This window comes from Catharus ustulatus, chromosome 5 (assembly GCF_009819885.2).
Source record: "Catharus ustulatus isolate bCatUst1 chromosome 5, bCatUst1.pri.v2, whole genome shotgun sequence".
Taxonomy (NCBI): domain Eukaryota; kingdom Metazoa; phylum Chordata; class Aves; order Passeriformes; family Turdidae; genus Catharus; species Catharus ustulatus.
In genome coordinates, this window is record NC_046225.1 from 76876416 (window position 1) to 76899151 (window position 22736).

Sequence of the window (22736 nt, forward strand, 5' to 3'; positions counted from 1 at the left end):
GAGAGAGGCTATTTCTACATACATCTATATTCCTGGGACATAGACAGACTGGCAGCATGCCCTGGATCTGTGGATTCAGATACCTAGTCATTTCCCAAGGTGCTGCCAGAAAAGCCAGTCCAGGTCTGAGAGTCAGTCAGTTCAGGATACAGGCAATGCATGACACTGCTCTCTGGATTGTCACTGTGGTGAGGCGACCCTGGCTGGACACTGGGGGCCTGCTGAAACTGCTCTCACTCCCCTCCTCAGCTAGGCAGGGAAAGAAAATACAATTAAAAGCTCACTGTTGGGATAAGGGTATGGAGAGATCAGTCACCAGTTACTGTCATGGGCAAAAAAGGTTGAGGAAATCAGCTTAATTTATTACCAATCAAATCAGAGTAGGGCAATGGGAAATAAACCCAAATCTTAAATCACTTTTCCCCCACCCCTCTTTTCTTCCCAAGTTCAATTTCCCTCATGATTCTCTGCCTCCTCCTTCCAAGTGGTCCAGGGGAACAGGGAAAGGGGCTGTGGTGAGTTCCTCACAAATTGTCTCTGTTGCTCCTTCCTCCTCAGGAGTTGGACTTCTCACACTCTCCCTCTGCTCCAGCGTGGGCTTCCCATGGGGTCACAGCCTCCTTCAGGCATCCTCATGCTCTGGCATGGGGTGTCCTTGAGCTGCAGGCTCCATCAGACACGGGGGGAAGCTGCAGCACCTCCTCACAGGAGCCACTCTCGTATCAAAGCCTTGTCACCCAAAACCAGCACAGTGCCACAGGTGCTGCCAGGACAAGTTGCTCCCATCAAGTGATGCCGAAAGGTTCCAACCAGTGGAAGCATTTCTGGCATGGCTCTAAAACACTGCATGGATTAGCCAGATACAGCCACCTCAGGGCTGGGGTTGGCATCTACTGTCAAATATTACCCTAACCCATCCTCTACTTTGTCTTTCCCTGCATCTGTTTGTTTTCACTTGCAGTTATCAGTGATAACAGTACTTATACTTATTTTCACATCTGCTCCCCCCTTTCTTGCCAAACATAGCTCACTGTTGCACAAAAGGCAAAAAGTAAAAACATTGGGTAAGGGTGCAAAGAAACTTGGAGAAATTGTTCCCATCCTAGATAGCAGTTGAATTTCTCTTCATTTGTGTCAGATTTAGCAAACTGCTTCTGTGCTCAGCAGTTTATGTGTGTTTTTATCCAGCTGGGCAGATAAAGCACGAGGTGCCCTCCATCCTTAGATTTCTCCCCACCCTTTTCCCAACAGTAATTCCTTAAAAGTCATAAAATCATAGAATCACAGAATCACAAAATGGTTTGGGTTGGAAGGAATCTCAAAGCTTGTCTCATTCTAACCCCCTGCCATGGGCAGGGACACCACCTTGTAGAGCAGATTCCTCCAAGTCCTGTCCAACCTAGCCTTGAACACTTCTGGGGACAAGGCAGCCACAACTTTCCTGGGCAACCTGGGAAATTAGCAATTCAAAAGGTTTTTGCAGCTGAGGAGTCAAAAGGTTTTTTACAGATAACTGGAATTATTAGATCTGTGCAGTGGTTGATGGTTTTTATCAGGCAAACTTTAAATCACTTAACAAAAGAGTTAAGAAGGATCATCCAGTGAATGAAAAAAGGAAGAGTTCTGACATAACAATAAACCAACAGCCCAGATAACAGAGCATTCTTCAGCTGCCTGTGGCAAATCTCAAATGCTTGGGAGAAATGTAACATCTGTGAGTATTGTAGAAGAGAAGAAATCCTTTCCTAATCTTGTCAGTGATCTCACTGCCCTCCCTGGCACTGTCTGCATCAAATGTTAGCTGCAAGAGACAATTATTGTTATATTAACTTTAATCTGTTTCATTTTGACATGCAGAAAATGTTAAAAAAATATTTTGGGTTTTTTTTGTTGCTGCTGTTGTTTTGGTTTGGGTTTGGTTTTTTTGGGGTTTGTTTTGTTTTGTTTTTGTTTGGGTTTTTTATTGTTGTTGTTTTTGGAAGTGTTCTTTGTTTGCTTTGGGTTTTCCATTGGTTTTTGGATTTTGTTTTGGTTTTGCTTGGGGTTTTGGTTGGTTGGTTGGTTGGTTAGTTAGTTGGTTTTTGGGTTTTTGGGTTTTTGTTTAGTTGGTTGGTTTTTATTCACAGGCAACTTGCTGACATGAAATATTGTTTGGAAGGAAAGGAGTTAGGTTAGCTCAGAGTTCTGACTGAGCTCTTTTTATTTCAAAAACCAAAAATATTTAATAATAGATGCACTAGAATGGTTAAAACACCCTTTCCTGGCAACAGGCACAGCAGGACAATGGTGTTTTTGCAAACTTCACACAGGGAGGGGATTGCCTTGAGATGGAAGAGCCCTGTGTATCACAGCTAAAAATGTAAAATCATCAAAGCAACACTTCAGTGACTGATCTCTGGTCTCTGGATACCAGGGACAGAACCAAAGGGAACAGCTGAAGCTGTGTCATGGAAGGTTTAGGTGACTATTAGGATGAGATTATTCCCCCAGAGGGTGGTTGGATACTGAACAGGCTGCTCAGGATTTGTGGTGGCTCCAGGGCTGCCAGAGCTCCAGAAGCATTTGAACAATGCTCTCAGGCACAGGGTGGGATTGTTGGGGTGTCCTGTGTGGAGCCAGGAGTTGGATTCACTGATCCTTGTGGATCCTTTCCCACTCAGGATGCTCTATCCATGATATTCTGACTCACACAACTTTATGCAGTATGTGAAATAAACAAGCAATTCAACAACCGTTTCCATAGACATTGATTTTAGACAACTATAAACAAGCAAGTACAACAAGCAGACTTCAAGCAAACAAGTAAGTACCACCAGTACTGAATTAGGTGTGCAATGAGGAGTTACACTCACCTCTGTTCTCTTTTACTGCCAAACATTTATGGCCCCATCTGTTGTCGTTATGTGTGCAGTTGAATCCGTATTTACTCAGCACATATTTGCTCTGTATATAAGCCAAGTTACTACCCATTTCATATGCCCAATGACAGGATAGCAGGACATGCTAATTAATGAATTGGCCTCTGCGGTGAAATTATGTCTGCATTAAGAAGATTTACATTGATATTAATAAGGTTAGAACATCCATGCTGATGGCTGAGTCATGGCTAAGCTGGGTATCGCAGACATGTAAACAATGTATCTTCCCTAAGAAGCTGGTTCAATGGTATGTTTATCAAAATAGATCAAATCATGATGATATCAGAGGTCAAAAATCACATAAAACCATAAGCATAATACTGCATTGTACAGGCTTTTTGTCTGCTGTTGAGATGAGCTCACATCTCATGAGTCCTGAACTTCAGAAATAACTCCCTAGCCAAGGGCCTGAAATCAACTCTCTCCAATTATCTTGTAACCCAGCATTCCCAGTTTTTCTACTCCTCACCCAACCTGTTGTTTCCTCCCATTACAACCTCTGCCCATATTCCCAAATCCTCAGTACCTGGCACCCTGTCCTGTTGAAGGTCCTTCCATTTTCCCCAAAATTCCTCTTTCCTTCACCTCTGAATGCTTCACCTCTGCAGCACGGGTGAAGTCTGAATCCTAACGCGATCATGCCCAGACCAAATTGTATTCATTCGAGATGTTTGTTTGCTGCCTGTGGAGGTGTGTGAGGCAACTCTACACGTAAAAACTGCCACGTGGCCTTATCATAAAATCCCAGAATGGTTTAGATGAAAGGGACCTTAAAGACCACCTTGTTCCACCCCCTGCCATGGTAGGGCCACTACACCAGATTGCTGCAAGCCCTGTCCAACCTGACCTTGAACACTCCCAGAGATGGGGCAGCCACAGCCTCTCTGGACAAGCTGTACTAGAGCCTCACTATCCTCACAGGGAAGAATTTTTGCGAATATCCACTCTAACCTGCCCTCTGGCAGTGGGAAGCCATTCCCCTTGTTCTGTCATTCCAGGTCCTTGTTCAAGGTTTCTCTCCAGCTCTCTGGTAACCCCTTTGGGCACTGGAAGGTGCTCAAAGGTCTCTCTGGAGACTTCTCCAAGCTAATAACCCCAACTCTTCCTTCAAAACACTCACTGGGTCATTTGAAGGACTTTTTTTTTTTTTTTTTAACTGTTTTTTTTTGTTTTTTTTGGGGGGGGGGGGTTGGTTTTGGGGGTTTTTTTTGGGTTTTTTTTTCCCCTCTGCATATTTCCTGCAAACAACTCACCCTTGTTTTGTTTCTGTTCCCTTAATCCTGTCCCAGACCTCACACTGGTACAAGTCCCCCTCATACCAAAGAGCTTTTCCACCCAAGTTCCCGAGCTGATACAAATGTCAGAACGGCAGGAATAGCCAGAGAAACCCTCTATTTTCTACCCACCCAACTGGAAATCCTGCTATGAGCATGTTTGACAACACAAATCCAATTATTTAGCACATTTAGGTATAAATTCAGAGTTCACTAGAGGTCTAATTTGATCTCTCTTCTTCCTTTATTTAGATGTGGATGGTCACAGGTCCTTTGAAAAAGTGCTTAATAAGGGCAGAAATATAGTAATTCAAGTGCTACTGAGAACAAAGGTCTGAGAGATTTGCAGGCACAATAATGATGAATAGCAGAATAATAACTACATCTGCACAATTGCTTTAGATTTTTAGGATGGGGAAAACTATTAATAAAACTTTATTGAAGCACAGAAATTGGGAGAAAAAATGAAGAACAGTGCACTCTTCCAGAGCTGCTGAGGACATGGTCAGCAGTGAGACTCTGAAAACCTCATGTGGACTTGGGTTATGAGCAGGGCCCAGGAAGAACTCTAGTGATTACAAAAGTTTGGGGTTTGGTTTTCCCTGTAATTCAAAATAAACAGTATTTCATAAGATCACAAAATGTTTTAAGTTGTAAGGGACATTAAAGGTCATATGTAGAATCGGGAAGGCTGCTGGATCCATCCAGGTTCAGCAAAAAGCATCTCAGTGGCCAAGTTACTTGCAGTGTATCTTCTCTGTCTCTTTCTTGTGGATTTTCTGTTCTGAGGTCATGTTTTGAAAGAGATTAATGGAAAGATTTGACCCATTTATCTCCATCTGATTTTAGGGAGAAGATAGGTAGACTGTGAAGAGCAACATTTCATGGCCTTAAGTTAGTTAACTGTGAAGCCAAAGTATCTGTTTGGGAAAATGTTGATTTATATAGACCAGGTACTAAAGTTAGGGCCAGACCTAGGAAGTGTGGCTCCCAGCCCAGAGCCATAGTCTCTGTAAAACCACTCCTCCAAAGTCCTGGCATATTTTGAGATAACCTCCACCTTGTTATAGATAATAACCAAATCAAGTCGAATTAAATAGCAAAACAGCAATTTTTATTTTTGCGACCGAAAATACGGTCCTGGGACGCCACAAGCGAAAACACGACAGCGCCGAGCCCGGGGTCAGCACTGGGTGTTCACACACGCTGATCTGACCTCTATTGCATCAGACCCCCCTGTGTTCACACCCTGCTATTTCGGACAGTCCAACTTCATACAGTTTTTCCGGGCCTGAGGCGAGAGTTTCCTTTGTTTCTGCAGCAAATTCTCATATTTGAATTAAATCCTTTTCTGGTGCTGCGCTGGACAAAGGTCCTTCCTGCATACTGATGAAGGCTGTGTCTGCTCCATATCGGTGTGTAATGAAGTGCTGTCTTCTCGCTAATGGGAGCCATCGGAGGTGATGGGTCCTTTGGCAGGTATTTTATCGATGATCTCTTTCTATCTGTGGTGGAGATCACCAGGCTAGGTCTGTTGATATGCTAATTACGGTCGTTGTCTATGGCCCCGGGTGCTTGGAGTTTAAGAGGTTCTTCTTATTTTATTTTATTTCATACAATCTTTTAATATAAACACGAATTATAACAACATATATTACAACCTTAACAATGAAAATCAAAATATTACATAAAGAACAAAGAGGGCAAAGGAAAAAGAAAATGTCAAAAGAAAGTAACTGGCATCTCTTGGGAACAGAAAAAAACATTTCAGCGAGCCATTTCTGACATTTTTTGAAAACTAACACAGAATAATAAATTTGGTGCATGGCAAAAGCCAACTACATGCCCAAACCCAATATTTATAAAAAGTAAGGCTGTGTTGCAAGCAAGTCCCAGCCTGCTCTCTGGAAGGAGCATGTTAACTACATCAGCCTTTTTCTCAAGCATGGAGCAAAGTCCCAAGTGCAGCAAGTAATTGAAAGATTGCTGACCAACAATAGCAAGTTAGATGCAGTCAGGGAAGAGCCTGGGTGCTACATAAACAGCTCTGTCTCCCTCCTTCTTTCCAGCACAGAGCCCAGCAAGACAGTGACAAAAGGCATTCAGAGGCACTGCTGGAGGCCACAAAAGGGTGACTGTCCCCACATTCAGCTCGGAGAAGGAGCTGAGAAGAGCTGCTGGCATTATTCAGGGTGTTCTTGGGTGGAAAAAAGGGAAGCAAGACAGTTTTATATATTCAAAACCAAACCCCAAACAAAACTGTGAAGACAGGCTGCACATCGTTCAGGGCCACACTAGACATCCTGCGTTTCTCATGGAGAAGCATCTCTGCTGTGTCTGATCTCAGTGACTCCCTGCTCTGATGTCGGGGCTGGGGGAACAGCTGGTGCCCGTGGTGGTTTGGTAGAGCAAAACCCCTGGCAGCTCCATGATGGGTGCAAGACTCACCCTGCTAACACCATCCCGAGGGTGCAGACAGGCAGGCAGATGGTGCCGCATATGTTTGAGGAGGTCTCACCTCCCTTAGAGAGTTTTACTGACGAGGAAGAGGAGGAGGGGAAGGACATGCTCTTGCATTTGTGCCTTCCCATCCTCTCCTCTTCCCAAGTCATTTGCAGAGGCTGCAGAAGCGCAACACTTCCTTGCCTCAGCCCTTTCTGTTGGGAGTTGAGCAGTGCTGCCCAGTCCTCACCAAGGCAGCTACAAGGAAACGTGATTGCTGCCCTTGACACGCAGCCTAGCACTGGCTGACTCACATATCTGGGGTGGGAACTCATTCCCAGTCAGCCCTTGGTACTGCTGTTCCCGTGGCATTTTTGACTTCCTGAGAATAGGCATCATAGCCCCATCAGAGGGACTATGGGGAGGTCAGGCACCGCTCCAGGGATGCAGGTGTGTTGCCAGCTGTAGCACAGAGAGACCCTATACAGTACCCAACTTCTGCTGGGTGCTGTTCCATTACCGATTCTCTCTCTCTCCCCTCTTGCTCACATGTCAAGTTGCTTCCTTCCAGCTCTTGGGAGAGATGTCAGAATGGTGTTCACTCTCTAGGAGAAGGTACTGAGTACCATTTCTCAGCTGCTTGAAGCCTTAACCACCTTCCCTGGCTCCAGGGAAACAGCAGTGGTAGGAGACACCAACCTTGGGCTCCAGGGCTGTTTTGGTGACTCCCTGTCAAAAATCTCTGCTAGAATGTATGCCTGCCTCTTGCCAGAGGATGAAGCAGGGCTGACTGAGGTTGCTTGGGCACCTACCTCTTGGCTGAAGCTAACAAGACAGCATGTCTCAGGAGAGCCACTCCTGACAAAGACCTGATGAGGCTGTACACAAAACATGCTGTTAAAAAGCCGGTCAGTGCAAAGTCCTTTCTATGATTGACTTCTCAGTGTTCCTGACAAAAACAGCCTCGGAGCTCCTCATCTCCTCAGCTCCATGGAGCTCGGGCTGGTGGCCTTTCAGTGCTGTGCTGTGCTGCTGGTCTACCAGTTCTCCTGTTAGCTCTCAAGCAGGACTGGAAGGAGCTATTGGAAACATGAACTTCATGCTGTAGAAAAGAGAAACCATCAAAAAGTTGGACTTTGAAACCATGTCCAGGAAAAGGAAGAGAGTTGGGGAAGAGTCTGGAGCATGTTTGGTGTGGAGCAGCTGAGGGAGCTCAGGGTGCTCAGACTGGGCAAAAGGAGGCTCAGGGGGCACCTTCTCACTGTCTGCAACTCCCTGACAGGAGGGGTAGCCAGGTGGGGGTAGGGCTCATCTCCCAAATATCAAATGACAGCACAAGAAAAGGTGAACTCAAGCTGTGCTAGGGGAGGTTCAGGTTGGATATGAGGGAGAATTTCTTTATTGAAAGGGTTGTCCAGCCCTAGCACAGACTGCCCAGGACAGTGGTAGAGTGTCCAGTCCCTGGAGGGATTTAAAAGATATGTGGATGTGGGACTTGGGGACATGGCTTAGTGGTGGCCCTGGCAGTGCCCTGGCAGTTGGACTCAATGATCTTGGAGCACTTTTCCAATCATAATGACTGTTACGCTATGAAAGCACAAATACCCTCATCCTGACATTTACAAGAGAAATGCCTGAATGTAACATTTGTAGCATGTAGCATGTTGCTTTTCAAAGCTTATTGTTTTTCATACAAACCCCTCAGTGGTGATGCCCCTGAAGTTTCTTGCACCTTGCTTGCTCACAGCCAGACTTACACTAGAGCTGTGGTAGCAGAAGTGCATTAAAGCTATATGTTCATGGCTGAGGAATGGGAATTATGTGTTACATTATGTTGTCTTGCATTTCATATATCTCATCCTCAAGATGTCTGCAAACTGCACAGCACACCAGTACCATAAAGCTCTAAGATTTGGAGCATTGTCTGCTCAGCTCTGGAAGAGCTTGTCTGAAGGGAGCTCCAGCTTCATACCAGTCAAATGCCATCAACTAGAGGAGAGCTGCTCCTTTTTCATAGTATAGTACTCCCCCTCTGCTCTGGAGACAGGCTGCAAGAGTTGGGATTGTTCAGACTGGAGATGAGAAAGGTTCAGGGAGACCTTTAAGGCACCTCCAATGCCTGGAGATATTGAAGAACCATCTGGATGTAATCCTGTGCCATGTACTCTAGAATGACCCCTTTAGAGCAGGGAAGTTGGACCAGATGATCCACTGTAGTTACTTCCAACATGACCAATTCCAGATATTCTGTGAATTAAGGGGCTCCAAGAGAGATGGAGTGGGACTTTGAACAATGGCCTGGAGTGACAGAAAAAGGGGAACAGATTCCTACTGCCATAGAGCAGGTTAGATGGGATATTAGGAAGAAATTGCCCACAGAAGCTTTCGCTGCCTCATCCCTGGAAGTGTGCAAGGCCAGGTTTGATGGGGCTTGAAGCAACGTGGTCTAGTGGAAGGTGACCCTGCCCATGGCAGGAGGTGGAATGAGATGGTCTTTAGGGGCCCTTCCAATTCAAAGCATTCTATGATTCTATAAGTAAAATTAGTACTGGAGCAGCAGCATTCAGTACTAAGAGTGACCTGGACAGGCTGCTGGCTTCCCTGGGTGAAGTTATGCTGGTTTAAATCAACTTAATAACTGGCTGGGAACTGTGTTGACAGAACATATGCAAACCCTGTTGTCCAACCACTTTGGGCTAAATTAGTTTCCTTAGCCATGGAATCTCTGGGATACAGAGCCTCACATTTATAGAGAGCTTATGAAACTACACTTTATCCAAACTTTTATACATGGACTCATCATTAAGAGAATGACTGGCTGACTTCTGTGGAAGGGGATGGATGTGTAGTTAAACTGGTGCCTCCTGCTGAAGAAGAGGGGAACTTCCCCAGGGGCTGGTCTGTGGCCTTTTGAAACAGCACACAAGGAACTTAGGTTTTAGATTATATCTTTTTTGCTTCTTTCTGTCATGACAGGCCAAACCAGTTAAGAGTTACTGATTGAAACTAGTTCTCCAAACATCTCAAAAATAGTTGGCCAAAGTATGATTGGGATAATAGAGCCCAGGATAATAGCAGTGTTGAAGCACGTATTTTGCTAGAGGTTGCATGGATAGCACTGGAGAGTAGGAAATGCCTAAAAGAGGGGGATGGACATACAGAGAACACACAAAATACAGGAGTGAATTCTTATGGATGAAGAAAGCAGAACTGTGGAATCACAGAAAAACTGAAGTGGGAAGAAATCTCCCCTTCCAACCCTCTCCCCTTCCACCAAGCAGCTCAAACTACTGTTATAGATAATAACCAAATCAAGTCGAATTAAATAGCAAAACAGCAATTTTTATTTTTGCGACCGAAAATACGGTCTTGGGAAGCCACAAGCGAAAACACGACAGCGCCGAGCCCGGGGTCGCCGCTGGGTGGACACACACGCTGATCTGACCTCTATTGCATCAGACCCCCCTGTGTTCACACCCTGCTATTTCGGACAGTCCAACTTCATACAGTTTTTCCGGGCCTGAGGCGAGAGTTTCCTTTGTTTCTGCAGCAATTTCTCATATTTAAATTAAAACCTTTTCTGGTGCTGCCCTGGATAAAAGTCCTTCCTGCATGCTGATGAAGGCTGTGTCTGCTCCTATTGATGTGTAATGAAGTGCTGTCTTCTCGCTAATGGGAGCCATCGGAGGTGATGGGTCCTTTGGCAGGTATTTTATCGGTGATCTCTTTCTGTCCGATGATGATGATGATGATGATGATGATGATGATGATGATGATGATGATGATGATGATGGTGATCTCTTCCCGTCCTTGTGGAGATCACCGGGCTAGGTCTGTTGATATGCTAATTACGGTCGTTGTCTATGGCCCCGGGTGCTTGGTTTAAGAGGTTCTTTTTATTTTATTTTATTTTATTTCATACAACCTTCTTATATAAACACGAATTATAACATATATCACACTAACTTGGATAAATATTTGGGGCTTGAAGATACATGACTAGTCAGCACCTCTGAGCACTAAATCAGGATTAATAGTTTCATGCAACTTAACTGCAACTTAACTGCAGTCTGAGGAGGAAAGGTGGGAGACAAAGGAATGGGGAAAAAACCACCATCAATTCAGCACTGCACGTGCAGTTTCACAACTATTGGGAGATGATGAGACACCTGCCAAAACAAGAAATGCTGGTTTAGAAAGAGCGGAACTGTCTTGTGCAGACTCTGCTGAAAAGATCTACCCTGAGCACACAAAACTGGGTGCTGCTGTGTTTGAGAATGCAGACTGAAAACAGAGTGGACTCTTCCACAACAAGACACACCCCAGGGGCAGGGGTTTGTGTGTTTTAGACATAACATTGGATAGAAGCCTTATCTTTTATTATTCTTTTACTCTCTCTTTGCTTAGAAATTAATGGATTAACTTTGGGGCAATATAGCAAGAAAGAGGTGATTCACCTGCACACAGAACTCAAGGTAAAAAGTGAGGAGAAAGAGGGGAAAATAACTCACCTTGTGATGAGAAGAATTATGAGTGAGAACCAGGGGTAAAGAATGGGAATTTTTCATTCAGGAGTAATTTTAACGACACACAACAAGCACCTTGCAATAATAAAGTGCTAAGAAATAACCTACCATTAAGTGATCATATTATAGTCTCAACAGTGATCGTGTAGCAGCCTCAATATTCATGGTGTCAAACCAGGATGTTCACAGGAGGATTAATGAGCAGTTAAAACATGAAAGCTCCTCACCAAAAGGCTTTCTCCAGGAAATGCCTCCAAGCTCAATTGTTGTTACTGAAATAAACAGAACAGCATTGTTCAATATGAACATTTTTACATTGTCTTAAAAAAATGTCAGAATAAAGGTGAAGAGGAAGTATTTTACAGCAAATGTCCAGAGGCAAACTGATTTTCAGCATAATTTACCACAGCTCTAACACCCTGAACTCCCTAATTTGCCTATTTGTACCATGCTGCAATCTGTGCTTTCTGAAAGCATTTTAGGGAGTCCCCTGCCCTGGAGAAGGGTTACTTCATAAAATGATGGAATGGGTCTTTAAGATCACCTAGTTTCAAACCTCTGCCCTGGGCAGGGATGCCACTCACTAGATCAGGTTACTCAGGGCCCTTAAATTCTTTTAAAGCTGTTTTGTGAGGGATGTTAATATATAATTCTCATTTCTATATTCTTTTTCCTGCTGTGAAAATATCTTCACTTTCTTATGCCCAGTCTCACAGAGCGTGACGAACTCCTGGCTGATGGCTAGAAAAGCTGCAGAAACTTCTGAAACCCCTCATCCAAGAATTGGAACTGCTGGTGTTACTTTCCTCAGCCTGGTATCTTATATTAGAGGAAAAGGATTAAAAAGGCTTAGAGGGGGTAACTGGTTCTTGTGTTTGGATGAGAATTGCTGTGAAGATGGTGGCTAAATGCTCCACTGTCTGTTTTTAGAGGATTTGCCTCGTGGGAGGTCATCCTATAGGAGTCACCTGTCTGCCTAGGAATTGCTGATGGCTGATAAAGAGGCAAGGCAGGAGGGTGGATGAGGGTGACTCAGGAGCAAGGCACTCTCAGGGAAAAAACTGTCTTTGTAGACATTGACATAATTAACTTGTTTTAGCCTCTGTTATCCAGGACTGAGATCTGTTACATGAACTCCAACTCCGCTTAGGAGACAGTGGTGGACACTTCACATGAGTTGGAGCCATGGGATTGCATGGATCATGAGTCTTGAGAGCCTCACCCCTGGGGTGCTCTGACCTGTGTGTATGCTGCCCTAAGCCGTTGGACACCTTCCACTGTCTTAGAGTGATCCAAGCCCCATCCAGCCTGGCCTTGGAAACAGCCAGAGATCCAGGGGCAGCCACAACTTCTCTGGGCACCCTGTGCAGTGCCTCACCACCCCCACAGGAAAGAATTCCATCGTTAATATCTCATTTATTTTATATAATTAAAATTTGTTTGCACAGTAAATCTACTCCTTGCAAGGCCTTTTTGACACCTCCCTGTACTGCAGAACCTTGGACACCCCAAATTCTTTTGGTGGCACTGATTTTCCACCGCTCGGTGAATTAATGATTTTTGAAGCAGAAATGCAGTCTGCCCTGTGCCTGTGCAGCCCTGACCTCAGCTGGGAGATGTATTCAAGCACTCTCCAAGATCCTTTCACTGAGATGTCTCCTGGCATTAAAAGCCTGGTTTGGTGGCATGGTTAGGGAAGACCCACATCCCAAAGAGTCCAGCTGGGATCCATCCAGCTTGCTAAATCACTTGACAAAATTACATAATGAAGAGCATTTCCAGGTGATGCCAAGTGTTCTTTGAGCCTCTTGGATTGCACAAGCTCATGACAGGACTCAGCTGGAAGGATGTCAGCAAAGAGAGAGAGCTTGCTCCCCCCAGCAGTCCCATGGCCACCACACTGCTCCAGCCCTCAGAGGTGACTTGAAGACACAGCAGAAGATCTGCTGGGAAAGAAGGAGCTATTTTCATTTGCAGGTCACAAAAACAAGCATTTATGACTGCAGCCGCCTTACAAACACAGGCCCCTTATTGTTTGCAACACCCTTGGCAACCTTTCGGAGCAGCCTGCAGATGAACCAAGGAGGCCTTTGTGAAGCCTTACAAAGGGGCATTATGAGCAGGGGGCCCTAAGATTCCCCTATAATGTATAACCCTCCCTTTTAATTTTTAATTCTTATGGAATTCATGTTTTTTCCCCATTATTGCTTTCATCTTTCAATATCCAATTTCATTTATCAGCAAACTACAGTTTGTTTGTAAAGGCAAATATCTTTTTTTCTATTCATCAATCAGTGGAATCCTTCCCATTGTTTCTTTCATCTCTCAGTGCTAGTCTTATCTACCAGCAGACCCACAACTTGTTTGTAATGACAAATCCCTCATTCCTCTCAAGGAGGAGGAGGAAATTGGTTTGTGTGAGAGCCAGGCTGTGCTTCTGCAAAGCAGAGGCACAGAAAAATCAGGCAAATGCAACCCTGGGTGTGCTTTATGGAGGTGACAGCAGCAAGGAACATTCCAGCCATGCTGGACCACAAACTCTGCAGGCTGAGGCTGCAAACCACATGTGGACTCTGAGGAATGGTTGTTCCCCTTTTTTCCACTGGCTTTGTGACAAGGTCTGTCCCAAAGCCAGCCCGCTTGTCACAAATGGGGGATGTGACCACACAGCAGAGGACCCTCTATTTTGTCACAAGAGCTGCACATGTGTCCCTTCATGTGTGAGCTGAGCTCACCCATGACCCAGCGTGTGCAAGGGGGCTGCATTTGGGTGACTGGATGCATGTGACAGTCAGGAGTTTTAAGACCAACAGGAAAAGGCCATTGGTGGCTTTTGCCCTTGAGAAGATGGAGAGGAGGGATGAGCCATCCTGCAAAACCCCTAATGTGGGGACGTCCAGAGCTGCCCCTCACCAGAGCACCCCAACACCAGGCTGAAAGTCTGCATTCAACATGGAGTGGTAGAGGTGAGATCAGGCTACCTGCCTAAAAGGGGGTTTACAAGAAAGTTGGAGAGGGATTTTGGACAAGGGATGAAGGCACAGGACGAGGGGGAATGGCTTCCCACTGCCAGAGGGCATGGGATATTGGGCAGGAATTCCTCCCTATGAGGGTCTAAGGCCCTGACACAGGTTGCCCAGATTTGCTGTGGCTGCCCCTGGATCCCTGGCAGTGTCCAAGGCCAGGTTGGATGGGTCTTGGAGCACCCTGGGATAGTGGAAGGTGTCTCTGCCCACGGCAGGAGGTTAGAGCCTATGGTGTCTTGTATGTGGGCTCCATCTCCTGGCTGCTCTGCAAACCCCGCTGCCACCACCCTGCTGCTGTGTAGGCACTGCTACCAACACCACCGCTCCTCCCTCCCAGAGACCTCTCCATGCAGCAAGTCCTTTTCCTAAAAGAACTGTGGAGTTCCTGAAGAACATGTCCCAGTTGCTGGGGTTTCCCAGGATGTGCTCCTGTCGCAAACCATAGAACAACAGACTCATTTAGGTCTGAAAACCACTCCAAGACAATCAAGTCTAACTTCTACCCCAGGACTGCCAGGGCCACCACAAAGCCATGTCCCCAGGTGCCACATCCGCATGGCTTTTAAATCCCCCGAGGGATGGGGACCACTGCCCTGGGCAGTCTGTGCCAGGGATGGACAACTCTTTTCCTAATTTCCCCAATATCCACCCTGAGCTTGCCCTGGCCCACCCTGAGGCCGTTCCCTCTGCTCCTGTCCCTGTTCCCTGTTCCCAGATCCCAAATCCCCCCGGTGTCCCCTCCTGGCAGGGAGTTGTGCAGAGCCACAAGGGCCCCCCTGAGCCTCCTTTTCTCCAGGCTGAGCCCTCCCAGCTCCCTCAGGAATTCTCCAGCCCTCTCCCAGCTCTGTTCCCTTCCCTGGACCCGCTCCAGCCCCTCCAGGGCTCCCCAGCACTGGAGGTGCCCCAGCAGGGCCAGCACAGGGGACAAGGGCACTGCCCTGGCCCTGCTGCCACCCCAGAGCTGGCACAGCCCTGGGGCCAGTGCTCTTCTTGGCAGCTCCACATCATCCCCTTCTGAGTTTCCTTTCAGAGCTGGATGTAATCACCCTTCCAACTGAACAGATCTTCTGAGCTCTCCAAGTGATTTGGCTCCAACCTCCCCGTGGTGAGAAGCCCCATTCAAGACACGGGGCTCTCCTTCCACGCTGCTCAGAGGGTGATTTGCAGCTCCCCATGATAGCATTTGGAGCAGTCCAGCTTGTAGAAGCTGTGCTGGAGCCAGGAGAAGCTTTCTCAGTAAGGATAAATTTGCCAAAATCAAGACTATTTACAAATTCAAGCCAAATTATTCTTCCCAGGCAAAAGTGCTGCAGAATCTGGGTGGAGGGATTGCTGGAGCAACTGGTGAAGCCTTGTTTTACTGGCGACCTCAGTGGCTGCATCATCCTGCCCCTGCAGACCCACAGGATACCTTCAACCCCAAGCTGTAGCCCACTGGGACAATCTGAGGGTCCTCAAAATTCATGCACCACTGCTTAAACTTGAACCACTTCTTCCCTGCCATAGCAACAAGTCTTGCATCTTGACATGGTTCAGGGCTCTATGATATCCTGACCGAGCTGTTCAGCCGAGTGTGAAGCACTTAAGTAATCACTAGTGTGATGCTGGGAACAGCTCGAGCTGATAGTGCAGAACATTCACTCAGAACAGTGAAAAAAATGAAGAACCCTTCTCTTTTTTTCTTTCATTACTCCTACAAAATTGTCCTGATGTGGGCAGAGAGATGGAGAAGAGCATTCCCCCAACTCCAGCCTCTGTCTGTGATGTCCCTGGACAGGCCTCTAAGGCAGCATCCTAGTCCATGTTTCCTACTGGGAGACATATAAGTGGGAAGGCTATGAAGACCTGAACTCTTTTTATGATTTATAGGGGCCCAAATGGTTTCATGTGAAGTGAAACACTACTGTCAAGCCTAGAAGTAAACAAAGATTTTTATTTTTAGAGTATTTTGACACGAAAGAAAAAAGCAGCACAATTTTCTGTTTGGCACTTAGGACGTAGACTAGGGCTGCAAGCAAGAAAGAAGTGATTCAGGGGTGACATAGATGGGAGAGCTGAGAGTAATGGGATTAATATAAGGAAGAACAGACTGACACAGAAAATGCATTTTCTAACAGCCAGGAGCAGGTCTCCAAGAAAGGGATGAGAGTCTCAGCATGGGTACTTGCAATTTCCAATAGAATACCCCAGACAATATCCCTCTGAGGATGGTCCCATCCTGCAAGCCCCCATTGGTGGGAAGAGTGAATCCTCAGCTCCTCTACCACTCGCTCACTCCAGTTTCTCCAATTATCACACATTCTCCAGAGTTGTAAGACTGGCTCTGAAAATGATGAGCAGTTGCAAGATTAATTGCTTTAAAAGTGAAAAGGGAACAGAAAATGCCTGAAGGCACATGGACAGATAATATGCTGTATTCATAAAGGTTTTAATAATTTATTGTTCTCCTACTCTTGTCATTGCCATTTCCCCCGCAGGGAACGCTCTTAGGACACTGAAAATAAACAGCATCTCTTTTCCTACATTCCCCAACAACACTTCCAATTTCTGGAGCCCCTGCCCTTGTGGAGATGCCCCCACACCATCTGCTGGTGCCTGACTTTGGCATTGCAGGCTCCTGGCACTCCCCTCCGAGGCATTTGGGTGGGAAAAGCCCCATTTCCCCTCCCTCCCTGCCAGGAGCTGGTAATGGCCCCATTCCCATCTCTGCCATGTGCAGTATAAATCCCCCTTCAGCTCTGTGAGATCTTCACTGGGCTCTGTGGGCTATTGTGCAGCCATTCCATTGCTGCTGGCAGCATTTGGAGCCTTTCCTACTATTTGTCTTAATTCTAGGGGATAAAATTTGCTGCAGATGTGCCTCTTCTTCAGAAAAAAATCCCCCTCAGCATCAGAAATTAACACAGGCACAGCAGGCAGAGGTGGAAACACTCTGAGGATGCCACACTGGCTTTTCCCAAATGCCAGTGGTGACATTTTGGATTGACATGACCTAAACCATTGTGGGAGCACAGCAAGGGATGGTGTGTCCCTGCCCCTCAGTTTTCCAGCAGTTTTTTTTCTGGATCTTCTGTGTCCAGGAGATTCCCTCCAGTTGCCAGTCTGGCTCCCCTCTGGTGTTTTATTTAGAAAATTAAGTTGCTGTACAGTGTCCAGTGTTGGTGTTTAATGTGCCCTGGGATAACATTTCAATGTGGAACAGCAAAGCAAGCTGGGAGGAACCTCTCACACTCATTTACAAAAGCACTTCAGCAGGAATTAAAATGAAAATTCCATTTTCCACACTCTCCTCCTGATCCTTGTTGTCATTGACTTACTCCAAATCCCACTTGGTATTTCAAACTGGAGTAAATCATTGTGTCTTCCAATTAACTTCCATCCTCCAGACAACATAATGGGACTGATTTCATTCAACTCTGTTGTTTAATAAACATCCAAACAATTCTTTATCTCTGAGCCACGCAGAAATGTGCACTTGTGGTGTACTGAGCACGAGGTAATGGGCAAAAGGAAAATTACTGGAGAGAATTCATCTTGGGTTTGGTTCTCAGCTCACCCTGGGAGCGATGGGCAAGGCCAGGGAACGAGCTGCTCTCCCAGCAATATTTCCATGGAGAAAGCATTGCACTCCTGTTCCACAGCCTGGCATTCTTGGCTGCCTAAGCAAAGGCACCACAGGGGTCAGCTGGAGGCTCAGCAGCCCAGAGGAGGCAGGGAGGCAGCAGTGAGTATGAAATATGATTATTGCCATCCAAGAGACAAGGTTGGATGCTGGGACAGGGCTGGAGCACTCAGTGTTCTGGGATCAGCCATGGGCATGTGCAGCTAAATTTAAGGAATAAGAGCCATCAAGGTGATGCGAGCTGAACAAAACTGCAGTTTGTGCAGCTAAATTATGCAGTGTTTAAAAGCTGCGGATGTGAAGGGGCAGAGCTCTGCTGCCAGTGTCCCAGCAGGGAATGCAGCACAGGGCGGCACAAGGACAGTGACCCCCAGGGAGGGTTCTGCCAAAAGGAGCAGGTTGGTATGACTAGCCCTGCTGACAAGGCAGGCAACACCTTGTAAAAAGTGTATTATTTTGTTACTCTCACTGCAGAGGGCTCTGTGTGCTCACAGGGACAGGGTCCTGCACGGTCACTGTGGGATGACCTGGAAAGGGAACATTAACAGTGAGGAAATGTCATTGTGCCTGACTTTTCCTTTTGGATATTCTCTCCAGGAGAGTTTGAGCAGATGTGTAATCAGGGAGGAGAAGGACTATGGTGTCACTTACCACAGAATCAGAGTGGTTTGTGTTGAGAGGGACTGTAAAACTCATCCCATGCACCCCTGCCATGGCAGGGACACCTCCCCCTGTCCCAGGCTGCTCCAAATCCCAATGTCCAGCCTGGCCTTGGGATCCAGGGGCAGCCACAGCTGCTCTGAGAACCTGCTCCAAACCTGTTATCAAACTCATGGCTCTTGAGTCTGGAATTTCAGCCTGGTGCCCTTTTCCAGCTGAGCCTTTGAAAGGAAATGGGCTCCATCCTTTCAAATATCAGTGTCTTTGAGGAACAGTCTCCTTAAAGGATTCCTGGAGCAGAGATGAAAAAAGACTGAATTCCTTGAAAGCTTTGCTAATTACTGGCCTGGAACTGGACTGTGGTGTGTGCACCCCAAGCTCTGAGATGGAAGGTTCTGGTTGGCATCACCCATGATCAGCAGCTTTGGGCTGAGCACTGTGGAAATCCTTCCACTCCCTTTTATGCCTAACAGCAAAAATGAGAGTTTATTCCTGAAGTAAGGAACTCCAGTCCTGCCTGAGCTGAGGGAGGCATCTGCAGAGGCCAGGCTGCAGTGGAATGCAAACAGGGCCATATTGGCAAAAATGAGGAGTTAATTTAGTGGTGAATGCTCTGACGTTTTTCCCCAGATGTGTTTGCAGAGCCATTAAGAGCTGTGTTTAATCTCAGCTCCATTTACAATCTGATGCACACTATGCTGCCTCCGCACAGAGCAGTTAATGGCACTGGATGGCTCAGCCCCTCCAGGACAGGCTGGATGAGCTGTCCTGCCCAGGCTGCTCTTCCTGGGCACTCTGGAGACAGCTGTGACCCCAGCCCAGGGCTGAGGGCTGTTCCATGGCTGTGGGTACCACACTTGCACGCCAGCATTTGGGACTGAATGAAAACTTCCCTGAATTAGCAATGATATTTTGATTTTTAAGGTCAGGCAGGGTTTTAAAAAATGAATCATGATTTTAGGTGATTTCTTTCTGCTTGGGTGCTCAGAGCTGCCTGAATATTGTCTGTTAAAGCTGCTGCAATTTCTGTCTCTAGTGGAGGTGCTCATCTCACTAAACTGTTTTGCAAACACTGGCTGTCGTGGCTCATCCTCCTCATTAAATCCCATATTTGCATTTCCTTGGATCTACGAAGGAAAAGCAAATCAGCGATGAGCAGCACAGTTAGACCAGGAAATAAGCAAACAGGGATAGAGGAAAAACTGCTGGTCTGGACATGCCACACTGCAGAGCCTGGACGTGCCACACTGCAGAGCCAGCCCTGTGCAGCAGAGCATCCCTGCATCCCACACTGCATCCTGCATCCCCGAGAGCATCCCTGCATCCCACATGAGAGAATATATCCGATTTTCCATCCAGCCATGATCTTCTAGAACCATTAGTAAATTGTTTGTATGTCCATGTTAGTAATAAAAGATTAATCGATTGATTGAATTTTCAGAAATTTAGGCAAAGGCCAGATGAATTGGCCTCCATTCCAGTGTAATTAAATGCCAAAAAATTACATGTACAAAATTCATTATTTGAAAAACACTCTGAAGAAAAATGCCTAGCTGTATAAGACACATTTAGATAATCTGTATATTTAAACCTTGTAAGAACCTACAATATCTGAATTCTATGAAACAGAATGAATGAAAAGGGGGAAAATCTATATCTCAGTTTGGTTGTTCCTCTTCTTATTTCCACTGATCATGACAGGTCATTAAATGAAGGTCAGCTCCTTGTGGAATAGTTTGTTGGCTTCTTCAGGATCTTAAAACTTGTGAGACGTGAAATCAAAGACAAATTTTCGGGCAGAATTAGTGTTGTAAAATGGAGAGCTTCCAGTGATTCAGAACATTGTAGGAAATCACCTGTTGGCTGAATGGCCCACAAAATATGAGCTATTGCTGAAAATCTCCTTAAACACCCAGTCAGTGGAAGAAATTAACTTTAAGTGGGACTTTTGTAGAAGAACTTGTGCTTTGATGAATTTGTCATGCTTGGTGGGTAGTGATATTCAACTAATAGCTTAATAACCTCACTATTTACAGGCAATTACCCCCAAGAAGGAGCTCAGATGGGATGAAAACACCTGTTTCCTTCTGGAATCTGTGCACATCTGCCCTTAAACGAAGTGAAAATTTGGTGTGAGAACTCTTAAGGACTGAATTACCGGGTTTTTTCTGCAGTGCTGCCTTCTCTGCAATTAGGTAACAGCTTACAATCTGATTACTGAGTTATTTTTTACCTCTCAGAATGCACAGACACAAGTGAGCTCTCTGTTGAGAGCTGATTTGGTGCCAGTTAAATATTCAGGTAGTCCTCTGAAGGCACTGGAAATCAAATACCCGAAGCATCTTGTGCAGAGAGAGAATTTCCATGTTTCTAAACGTGTATTTCCCTGCATTCCCAGTGGAGGTTCTCACTGTTGCTTTTTCCAAAGCCCTTTCAAGCTGTTAGTGAGTTCAGAGTTTCACTGGGTCGTTCTCTCAGGTAGGGGAATCCTCTTCATGTGCTGGTTATGCTGGTAAAGAGAAAATACAACTCTGTGAATGGTTTTGTACCTGAGAGAGGGGATCTGACAGAGGCTCCCTCACAGCAAGATGTTTTTTTTTTTCCTTCCAGCAGAGACAAAACTGGCAGCTGGAAGGATTTGAACGAGGGGGAGCTGAGGAATCTGAACACTTCCAAGGTTTTCTTGAGCTGCCAAAGGGATTGGGCTGTTCCAGGGAGATGGAGACTCAGCTTCTCCTCCTGGGAAGGGCCAGAGACAGCACTGGGCAGGTCCTGGATCTGCATGGCTGCAATGTGTGTGACACCAGGGCCAGGCTGGACAGCCTGGGAGAACCCTGGGCTGGTGGGAAGTGCCCCTGCCCACGGTGGGGGTGGAATATAAGGATTTTTAAAGTTCCTTCCAACCAAATAATTTAATGCTGCTATGAAAATCAGGACTGTAAAAGCATAGAACACATCTAGAGAGTGCATTCCTCTGCTGCCTGAGGCAGAAATCCAGCAGACTTTGCTATGTATGACCATTACATATAATTTATGTCCATTACATTTTAGCGTATTTTTTTCCCCATCTTTGCAGTGCACACAGCTTTGGATTAGAGTGATGCAATACTCAGTGCCACTATTAAAAAGAGCTGGAGAATGATGTTAGCAATATCTTTCAGCCCAAGAAATGGAGAAACTCTAAATAAGCAGCCTGCAAACATGGTGTGCTCAGCCTCTACTAAATTTTAGGAACTTATGATGTGAAAAAAACCCAAAAAAGTTTTGATTTCCAAGCTGTTCTTTCTCTCCCTGACTCAGTGATGGGTCTTCACTGCCATCGTCTGCAGAGGTTAATGTTCCCCGTTGTAATGTTAATAAAGTTGTTGGCTACACCCGAGGACGGTGCTTAATGACACAAGGAGAGGCGGGGAGGACACCGGAGAGCAGGGGCGGGGCGGGGGAGGGACGGGGAGAAGGAACCGCCCTGGGGACCTCTCACTCTCTCTCTCTCTCGCTCGGTGCTCGGGGAAGGAAGATGCGTGGGGCTCTGACCCCCTGACCAGGCCAGAGCGGAGAACCACGTTCGCCGCCGCCCTGCCGCTGTTCCCCGACCAGCCTGCCACCTCCGGACACCCCGCCGAGCCACAGGTGAGCGGGGGGGTCCCTCCTCCATCCCTCTCCCACCTGGGCCGCCGCAGCTGCCAGTCCTGCCCTCCGCAGCTGCGGGGGGACGCGCCCTGCCCGCCCCACCGGGACTGGGAGCACGGGGACGGCGTCTGGGGCCGAGGGGGCCTGGAACTCGTTCTACTGTTCTGTTCTGTCGCTAATTGTCATAGCTGATGGTGGTTTTGATGTCTTGTAGATATCTTAGTATGTGGCAGAATAACAGTTAGCAACTGCCTGAAGAAACCCGTTGAAATACCTGAAAAAACCCCTTGAAATAAGCAGCTGTTTATTTTGTTGCTTAACGAGGCATCAGTTAGAGTGTTGCAATTTTACACTTAACTGAAATATTTTATAGCTCTTCAAAGCAAGTGTCGGTAACTTTAGAGCTTGCCTTGTGGAGCTCACAAGTGTGAGACTGCCCGAGAGGGAGAAGGAGTTGAACCACAAGACAGTAAAGCTTGGGGGGGGGCATTTCTGTCAGGTCCTGGAACAACAGCTGTTGTCCTAAACATCAGGTTTTGCTGTTGATAACCTGGAACCCCTGATTTTATTTTTTTTTTTTTAATTTTTGACCTAAAAGCTGATGTATGGAGGAAGAGGGACCTGCTTTAAAAACCCCA

General features: G+C 46.3%; 1 long non-coding RNA gene across 1 annotated transcript; it reads left to right on the top strand.

Moving 5' to 3' along the window:
* Positions 1-445: 445 nt before the first annotated feature.
* LOC116996698 lies at positions 446-21874 on the top strand. Its single transcript, XR_004418006.1, has 3 exons — positions 446-515; positions 20505-20663; positions 21079-21874. It is a non-coding gene; the product is annotated as an uncharacterized LOC116996698 (long non-coding RNA).
* Positions 21875-22736: the final 862 nt, after the last annotated feature.